This window comes from Bufo bufo, chromosome 7, assembly GCF_905171765.1.
Source record: "Bufo bufo chromosome 7, aBufBuf1.1, whole genome shotgun sequence".
Taxonomy (NCBI): Eukaryota; Metazoa; Chordata; class Amphibia; order Anura; family Bufonidae; genus Bufo; species Bufo bufo.
The window spans coordinates 194,120,381-194,130,281 of NC_053395.1; positions in this window are offsets into that span (position 1 = coordinate 194,120,381).

Consider the following 9,901-nt stretch of genomic DNA (forward strand, 5'->3'; position numbering starts at 1 on the left):
TGATGATCTCATCCACCCGGGGCATGGGATACGCATCGAATTTGGAAACCTCGTTAAGTTTTCGAAAGTCGTTACAAAACCACAACGTCCTGGGTATCAATACTATAGGACTGTCCCACTCACTTTTTGACTCCATAATGACATCTAGCTGCAACATTAGCTGCAACTCCTCCGATATGGCTTGTCGTCGAGCCTCGGGCACCCAGTATGGTTTTAATCAGACTTTTGCCTGAGGCTCAGTGACAATGTCATGCTGGATTATGGAAGTGCGTCCAGGGAGGTCCAAGAACACATCCGTGTTCCTACTAATGACCTCCCTAGCCTCCTGAGTCTGTTTAGAGGAGAGGCTGTCAGCAATTTTTACTGTGACAGCCGCCTCTCTTGCATCAGACAGAGGGGCCGGTACCTCTTCTCCTAGAAAACCCATCTGAGGGCTGTCTTCTGTACAGGTTTCCCTATCTTTCCACGGTTTGAGTAAATTCACATGGTAAACCTGCTCCAGCTTTTGCCGCCTTGGCTGGTGCACCTTGTAGTTTACATCTCCAATTTTATTGATTACCTCATAGGGCCCCTGCCACCTAGCCAGGAACTTACTATCCACGGTCGGCACCAGAACCAAAACCCAATCACCCGGGTTAAAGATCTGGACCCGAGCCTGCCGATTATAGACCCAACTCTTGGCTCGCTGAGCTGCCTCCATATGCTCCCTAACAAGAGGCAACACTGTCTCTATCCGATCTTGCATCTGTGTAACGTACTCAATGAAACTTTTAGGTGGAGTGGGTTGTTGTTCCCACGCCTCTTTGGCAACGTCCAAGAGACTGCGAGGGTGTCTGCCATATAGTAGTTTGAAGGGCAAGAACCCAGTAGAGGCCTGGGGTACCTCTCGCACTGCGAACATGAGATAGCGCAGAAGGAGGTCCCAGTCCTTCGCATCTTTAATAGACACTACCTTTTTCAACATATTTTTTAATGTTTGGTTAAATCGTTCTACCAGACCGTCTGTTTGTGGATGGTAAACAAACAGCAGCAACTTACAGAGTTCCCTTATTACCTTGGACTTAAAAGGGGTCTCTTGGTCGATCAGAACCTCTCTAGGTAGTCCTACTTGGGAAAACATCTCCACTAACTCTTTAGCTATGAGTTTGGCCAAGGTATGTCACAGTGGCACCGCCTCTGGGTACCGAGTGGCGTAGTCTAGAATGACTAAGTTGTGTTGATGCCCTCTGGCGAACGACTTCGGTGCTGGGCCTATGAGGTCCATAGCTATTCGGTCAAACGGTACTTCGATAATCGGGAGAGGTACGAGGGGACTACAGAATGTATCTGGGGGCTAGTTATCTGGCAGGTCGGGCAAGACTTACAAAACTCTTCCACTTCTCTGAATATGCTGGGCCAATAAAACTGCTGTAGAATACGATCCTGAGTTTTCTGCAGCCCAAGGTGACCCCCGAGAACGTGTTAGTTGGCTAGATCTAGCACAAGCTTGCGATAAGCCTTGGGGACCAAAAACTGTTCAATAGGCTCACCCCGTAGTTGGTTTACCCGATACAACATATCCTGATGAACCACAAACTGGGAAACACTGACTCTGCCCCAGGTTGTTGTGGTTTACCATATACTATTAACACATTTTCCCAGGCGCAGGATAGGGTTGGGTCTCGACATTGGGCGGAATCAAAATTATCCCGGAGACATTGAGGTCTGCCAATTGAGGACTTGGCAGGAAGTCCTCCACGTCTCCCACCATCACACTTAGCGGGGTTGTCTCCCCCTCTTCCACCGAAGTGGCGGTCACCCCTACCACTGGCCCTTTGGTCTCAGGTTCCCAGGGTTCTGATCTACCTCGAGCCAGGCCACTCTGCTAGGGTTACCCCTGGGTATCAGTCACTCTCATAGCAGGCCACTGTGCCGGGAAGCCCGGGAAGTCTCTTCCTATTATGAGGTCATAATGTAGATTTGTGGCGACAGCCACCTCGTGGGTACATTTACTGGCCACCGTGATTAGAGACACCAGCGCATTGGGGTAGTCTTTTAATTCTCTGTGGATGCACATCATCCTGACTTTACGGACAGTATACTTAGTGGACCGCACCAGGGTGTATATATATATATATATATATATATATATATACACAGTGTATTCGTTCCAACAGTCCCATTTTGGGTACTGAGGGCGATCTATGGGAATCAATGTGTGCACCAACATTGTTGACCAACCATGCACAATAGAGGGCCCTACACAATGGTTCCAAAATATTTTCTGACCTTAAAGCTAATGTCACCAGGTAACTCTCTATCAACTGTTTACATAGACACATAACTTTAGTTCACCCAATTAAAACACTGGGGCTTCCTACCTGAGTTATGATACTTTTTCTTAATATGCAGATTAGACCTTTGGTGCAAGGATGGTGTCAACCTTGCTCTTGTTGCACTAAAGCTCCACTCCTTTCTGTGGCCCGCCCCTCCCTCACTGCTTTGCTACTGCCTGGCCCTGTCAATCAAAGCAGAGAGGGAGGGTCTGGCCACAGAAATAGGGAAGATTCATCCTTGGTTTAAACCACAAAAAAAGTTGCAGATCACGGCGCATGTCATATTAGCACCATAAATGGCAACTTTCTGAGCTTCTTGACCTTTTTTCAAAGAGACAAGAAAATGGGTGGGGCCTTGTGGGTTAGGGCAGGGCATCAATAGCCTGATAAACTTACTATAATTTAAGCCAGAAACTGGTATAAATTGTAGCTGAAATCTACAGCTTCTAGCTGGCATATATTTTAGTTTTTCCGGTACATCGAAAGCCAGAAGAAGTGGTAAAATTATTAGGAGGTATGTATCTCTTAATACATTTAGCACACCTTATGCCAGCCTTGGTAAATTTCCCCCGCAGTGTCTACCCCAGGCAATCAGTGAGACTAGTGATTGGCTGTAGCCATCAGATAAAGTCGTTGGGAAAGTCATGGCAGCAGAGCCAGAAGCTGCCAAGACTGTTGGGAGCTCTGGAAGGTGGTGTGGGAATGGTGGCAGATTGACCTGGGGAGTAAGGCTTATTTTTTTTAAACTTTTTACAACAATCCTGGTCATTATTGCAAGATTTAGGGGTCCTTGGAAACTCATTTAACTCATACTACATCGGTGTCACAGGGTACAGCATTGCACTGTATCAATAAATATCTTCAAATTACAGTTTGCTTATTGTACTCAGGTTTTATGAAATTTGCTAACAAAAAAAAAAACAGCCATAGTGACAGGTCCACCGTCCATGGAATCTAAATGTCTCTAGGGCCGTAACTTTTTATTTTCAACATCAACATAAATCTACCATGCGGTGAAGCACTAACAGATAAAATATCCTCTCTGCTTATTTATTGCCTGATATTTCTGCGCGAGGGATGATTTGCCTGGAGGACATGACTCCACCACAGTTTGACATGTATTCCTAATTAGAATAAACAGGATTAACAAATCATTCTTAAATATCATGCTGTAATGATTCGCCTCTGATTAGTATGTAGCCCAGGTATTATTTTATCTGTCCTCATTAGGCTCTCTCTGCTTTTTCTCTCTAGATGATACAGACTGATATCAAATGACTCGATAGCTATTATTTTTATTTTGCACACAAACCTTGAAGCTATCAAGTGCCTAGACTGTCTGAGTATTCTGTCAACGGCATGAGCCTCAAGTTACTTTAATTACAAGCATAACATGTTCGCTCAACTAATAATGAAGATGGTTAGCAATTTTAAATTTTAATAATCAATTACTGAAAGTAATTCTCCATTAAACCACGAGAGAGCTATTAAGTCTCAAACGGTGGAACAAGTCGTAGGTAGCAATAGGGAAAATGTTCTATTTTTAAATATAATTTGGACTTGTGAGTTTTTCTTTTTGATTTCTTTAGAATTTCTGATCTATAGACTGAGATACTTATAGGAAGAGTAAAACGGTGTCATAGGATCTTATAAATAATAAAATTGAGTCCTTGTAACGCACGAGACTTAATATATGTATCTATACGCTGGGAATTGTATTTGAATTTCACTCTGAAATAAATGGCTGGAAACAATTAATTAGAACAAGCATGCTGAACCTGCGGCCCTCCAATTGTTGCAAAACTACAACTCCCAGCGTTCCCAGACAGTCTATCAGCCTACAGCAGTGCATGGTGGGAGTTGTAGTTTTACACCAGCTGGAGGGCCACAGGTTGAGCATCCCTGAATTAGAATAATTGAGCTTCAATGTGTAGTTTGTTGTCAGCAAGTTTGCAGTTCTGGAAGAAAACGATCAAATTCACATAAATAAGGAATGGATAACCAAATGTGTCAATGGTATGGAATTCAGAATGGGTCCCATCTTGATCATTTCAATGGGATTCCATTTTGATAAGAAATTTATGTTGCCCAGGACCTCGTGACCAAAAAAATTAGACCCTGTGGTCTATGCCATGAGATCTCTTAGCTATGGGACAAGTCGGAAGTGGTTGTCGTAAAATGGAACATTAAACAATTGTAATGTGGATTCTGTACGGTTTCTAAAATAGTAGTAATGGTCATTCCTTAAAAGGGTTGTCTGGTTCCCCATGTGATCCACCTGTAATAAAGAATAGATTGTTACTTACCTGACAGCCATGGTTCTCCCAGCAGGCCTCTGTTTATCCAGCTGCAGAGGTGAAATCACTTTGAAATAATGTGACTGCTGAAGCCAATCAGTGGTCTCAGCAGTTCACTGAAGAGATCAGTAATTGGCTGCAGTGGTCGCAATGTCGATATGACATCATTGCTGTAACTGGGTAAAGAGAGCCTTGTCCGGACAACCCGGAGAGGTGGCGCAGGATCTGTTCAGGATGTAACAATCTATTACTGCAGGTGGATTGCATGAGCTGTCTGGTTTCCTCCTGAAATAGGACAAACCAAGAAACAAGACAGAAACAGGTAAGAAACCATATATGCAAAATATTGACTTTAATGGTCTTAAATGGGGTTGTATAAGATTAGAAAAACATGGCTACTTTCCTCCAAAAAATAGTTCACAGCTGTCCATGAGTTATGACAGGTATTGCAGTTTAGCTACAGTGAAGTGAATGAGACTGAGCTGCAATATAAGTCTACTTTCACTTGTAGAGCGTTTTGGCTTTCCGTTTGTGAGATCCGTTCGGGGCTCTCACAAGCGGTCCAAAACGGATCAGTTTTGCCCTAATGCATTCTGAATGGAAAAGAATGCATCAGTTGCATCAGTTTGCCTCCGTTCAGTCACCATTCCGCTCTGGAGGAGGACACAAAAACGCTGCCTGCAGCATTTTGCTGTCCGCCTGACGAAGTGGAGACAAATGGATCCGTCCTGACACACAATGTAAGTCAATGAGGACGGATCCGTTTTCTCTAACACAATAGAAAACGGATCCGTCCCCCATTGACTTTCAATGGTGTTCATGATGGATCCGTCGTGGCTATAGAAGACATAATACAACCGGATCCGTTCATGATGGATGCATGCAGTTGTATTATTGTAATGGAAGCGTTTTTGCAGATCCATGACGGATCCGCAAAAAACGCTAATGTGAAAGTAGCCTAAGACACAACTGGGCAGATTTACTAAGCCTGTCTAATTGTTTGACAGTGTAAACTTAGGGGGTAATGCATGAAGTATAAGTGCACCAGGAATGTGGAGTGATTTTGCCTGTTTTGTCAGTGGACTAGGCATTTGCACCAAATTTGCGACATATTTGAGACACTTTTAGGGTGGTTTGCACCATGCCCAGCATTTTACAGTAAATGTACTAAAGGGCAGCCAGATGTTTTGTGGGTGAGGCTACATTTCACAAAGTTACAAAAAAGTCACAAATGTAGTTTGATTAGACTTTAGAGTGAGAATTCCACTTGTATTTTGTGTGACAAATTTAACAAATGGCAAGCAACATTTTGCATGTTAATACTTTACCCCCTAAGACTAGACATTTGAAAAAATACAGAATTTATCACCTCTTAATTGGCTTTTAGAGCATTTTTGCCGCATCTTAAAACATGCCCCACACCCCCCTTGTCATAAGAAAAGGCTGTATCTAAAACACTTAATAAATGTGGTGCAAATTGTGCCATAATTCTGTTGCATTTTTATCAGTAAATCTCCCCCAATGTATGGACAGATATGGCTCTTCTTTTGGAGGAAGTCAGTCTTGTTTCTTATCTTGCACCTTTAACTACTTTTGTATTTCAGGTCATTCAATATCCAGTCCAATATTGGGTGGAGATAGACAATACTAGAAGAAAAGGGGTTGTATAAGAGCTAATTTTATATACTTCTGCACATCTTGATTTCTCATTACCTCTATTGCAGATTCTCATATATTTCATGGAAAGAATGACACTGCATTTTGCCATAAAAACAATAGACACCTTAGCTGAACCCCCCAGATCTCATTGTTAGTCAAATGAGTCCATCAGGCACAGTTGGTATCCATCATATGACAAAATGGACAGAACACAATTCAGATGTCTTACACACTCAAGTGGCCACTATAATCCAAAATGTTGCATTGCTTCGATGGCTTCCAGAATGAGAGCCACTTCTTGATAATGGCTCTCCAATGTGTCTCATAGGGAGGTCCCAAGTGGACCTCTGTAGCATCCTTATGTCCATAAATTTCTACATACTCCTTATTCATAGATTGCTGATGTAAACATACTCTTATGGATTACTTTCCAAGATCACTACTTAGGGACGTAATTATGTGAATTAGGTTATGCCAACCATACCAGAGACTCATCCAAAAGAAAGAATCACTAGAAAGTCGTTTCGAGTTCTTGTCCCTTGTCAGTACAGTGCAAGGTACTGAAACATATTTAGAACTAAAGTGATGTTAATGTCTGTAAAGTCAACACTATATGTGAGTAAAAAAATAATAATAAAACAACAAAATTTGACCATATTGGACATGTAAGGTGTACGTGGATAAGTAACAACCAGACTCAGATTACAGTGCTGTTATCTCCTCCTTAGAACATCTTGGAACAAAGTATAATAATAGTGAAAAATGGTAAAAAATAGTTTTTACCTCAGAGGTGTATATATATATACAGAACAGTCTCCTGTTTGAATTGATAACAATTTGTGCAACAGTCTCAACAAAATAACTAAGGCTAGTTATACACTAGTGTTTGGGAGATCCGACAGGCTGTTCCGGTAACGAACAGCTTTCCAGGTCTCTCCGGATCCTCCATTGCTGGAAGCTACATGAATACCATCTGGCCCCATTAACTAAAATGGGGACCAGCGGAGATCCGGCTGCAAACCAGCAAATACACCAAGATTGGTGAGAATATTTGAGGGGTTGCAGCTGGATCTCCGCTAGTCCTCATTATAGTAAATAGGGCCAGACAGTATTCATGTAGCTTCTGGCAATGCTGGATCCATAGACACCAGGTAGGATGTTATATATATCTGTCATGCATTAGCTGTGTATTTCTGTAAGTACATGGTATTTATAGTCCATATCTTTAGCAGCCACTAGATGGGACTGATGTCACCATTTATATAAGGAGGGGTTAGGAATATTCATGAGCCAGTTCATGCCAGTCTGAGTTGAGTTAGTTCTCTGTTAAAGCCTAGCAAGGGCTAGAGAAAGGATGCACAAAAAAAGTGAAGCTTGCACGCCAGTTCATCCTGGACCTCGTACCACCCAGGATAGAACTAAAACATCTCTAAAGCAGAATAGATGTAAGAGAGGTGTAAATAAGGACCTGTAGAGGTGACCAGTCTTACAAAGGACATTATTGACTGTACAGCACTTGTGTTCAGGAGAAGCATCCAGTGCCTGAGAACACCCCACACAGTTTAGCCCACCTGTGTAGTTTTCCACATCCCAAGGTGGAAGAGTGGATTGACAACCTGTACATATAATGTAGCAGAAGTGTATGACTAAGATTTTGCGTAAAGCGAAGTATTACACCCCACCTCTGGAAGCTAAAGTACAAGTTAGCAAAGTGCAGAGTAAGAAAGATTGCTTCAACTACTTTAAATAGAGACATTTTGGTCTATGATTACCTGTGCAGCTGTGAGAATTGTAACATCTGAGGAAATTGCATTTCTGTGTACTATCAGCCGGTCCATTGCATGTAAGACCTGTCCTGAATTGTTTCTATTTCATAAAAAAAAATTGTTCTGCTGCACAACTGTCTCCCTATTACTTCCTGCACTACATTTGCACCGCAAGGTGCTGGCATAACAGCAACAAGGGCCCTTCTTTACCTATTAAAACCATCAACACTAAGGGAGCCTCAATCGCCATCAGTAGGAGGATCCTGGTGCGCCCTTCCCATCACTGCATGCTGGTCAAGAAAGCTTTAGAACCATGAGTACAACTACTACACCCATCCAGCTACCCACACTCATGCATACCCCAGCGTCCTGGACATTGCAAATACACCAGTACATACCATGTTTTAGATGCTTTTTACTGAGATGAGGGAAGTTTTGAAAAATTTGATTTAGCCAGTTCGCCAAAGTTGGCCAAGAAATTCAATAAATCCGGTATACCCAGGTCACTCTGCCTTAGGATACGGCCACATGGAGAGGCCATGTTGCAGGCGGGTTGCTGCCGCATGGCCAATTACTCCACAGTTGACTTTCATTTAATAATGAAGACCCCATTGTATAGTCCTTCTTCATTGTTATTGGCCATGAGGCACCTTTAAACAGGGGCTGTTGTTGGTATGCGGTTTGGCTGGTTAGGTTGGGGGACAATATGTATATGATTGCCGTTCTTGCCTGCAATCTTCTGCAGGTTATTTAACAGTAAACACTGAATATTATTCAGCTCTGGCATGCCTATTTCTCCAACCCCAGCCCTCTCCTGTCCTACATGTTGGAGATTTTCTTCTGCCATCTGCCTTTCCTCCTTTTCCACATAATCTAATATCATTGAGAATATGTAATCAACAACATCCAGCTCCTCGTCTCTCTGTATATTGCTGACTTTTCTAGGACTTGGAGACTTTGAAGGATGATTTGGAAGAAGTAAATCCAGCAAAAGATGAGGATGGTCATCATTAAGACCAGAATTACCTAATGGGTACAGACTGGATGGTATTGGTTGGCACGCTGGCACTGGAGCAATAAAGACTTCTATCTTATTGGTATTGAATTACATATCTTAGTTTATGGCTAAAGTAAGAATAAATAAATGTAGGAATAAATACATTCTCTCTGCAGTCTCCCTGCACTCTCCCTCTCCAATATTCTTCTATTAAACATTTTCAAACTGAAAAGAATGGTGTGGTATTAAACAAGCAGGAAGTGCTCAAACCCACATGCAGTTGTGCATATATATACAGGGGAGCAAATCCTGCACTTGTGGCCCATTGCTAATGACGATCCCCAGCAAAAATGCATACAGTGGAGGATGCCCGCAGCGAACCACAATAGACATCCTACACAAGATAGCAATTATGTGGATGTGATAATCAATATAACAATATAACAGCAAAGACAGGTGCACTGTCCCTAGCCCATGAGCGCTTGCCACGTCTCTCCCTATGCTCAGCTCACAGGACAATAGCGGAGACTACAAAGGATGAAGGTTTTATAGAGCTGTTATAGAGGGCTTTGAAATCACAGGAGATGGCTAGCTGCAGACTGTCTGGCTGCACGACATTATGGGTGATTCTGCATTCCTGGGCTTCTTACTTTCACTTTGTAACATGTGCAGCTGCCATTTTAGGCAGTGCAAGGAAAATCAGATTCGTTGCATATCAAAGTTTTCCTATACTTTGGCCGCACTGGCCACCAATGATGGGGGGGGGGGGTGATTTTAATTAGGGGGGAGAGGGGAGGCCGCACTGGCCACCAATGATTTGGGAAGGTGATTTTAATTAGGGGGGGGGGGGGAGGCAGCACTGGCTAC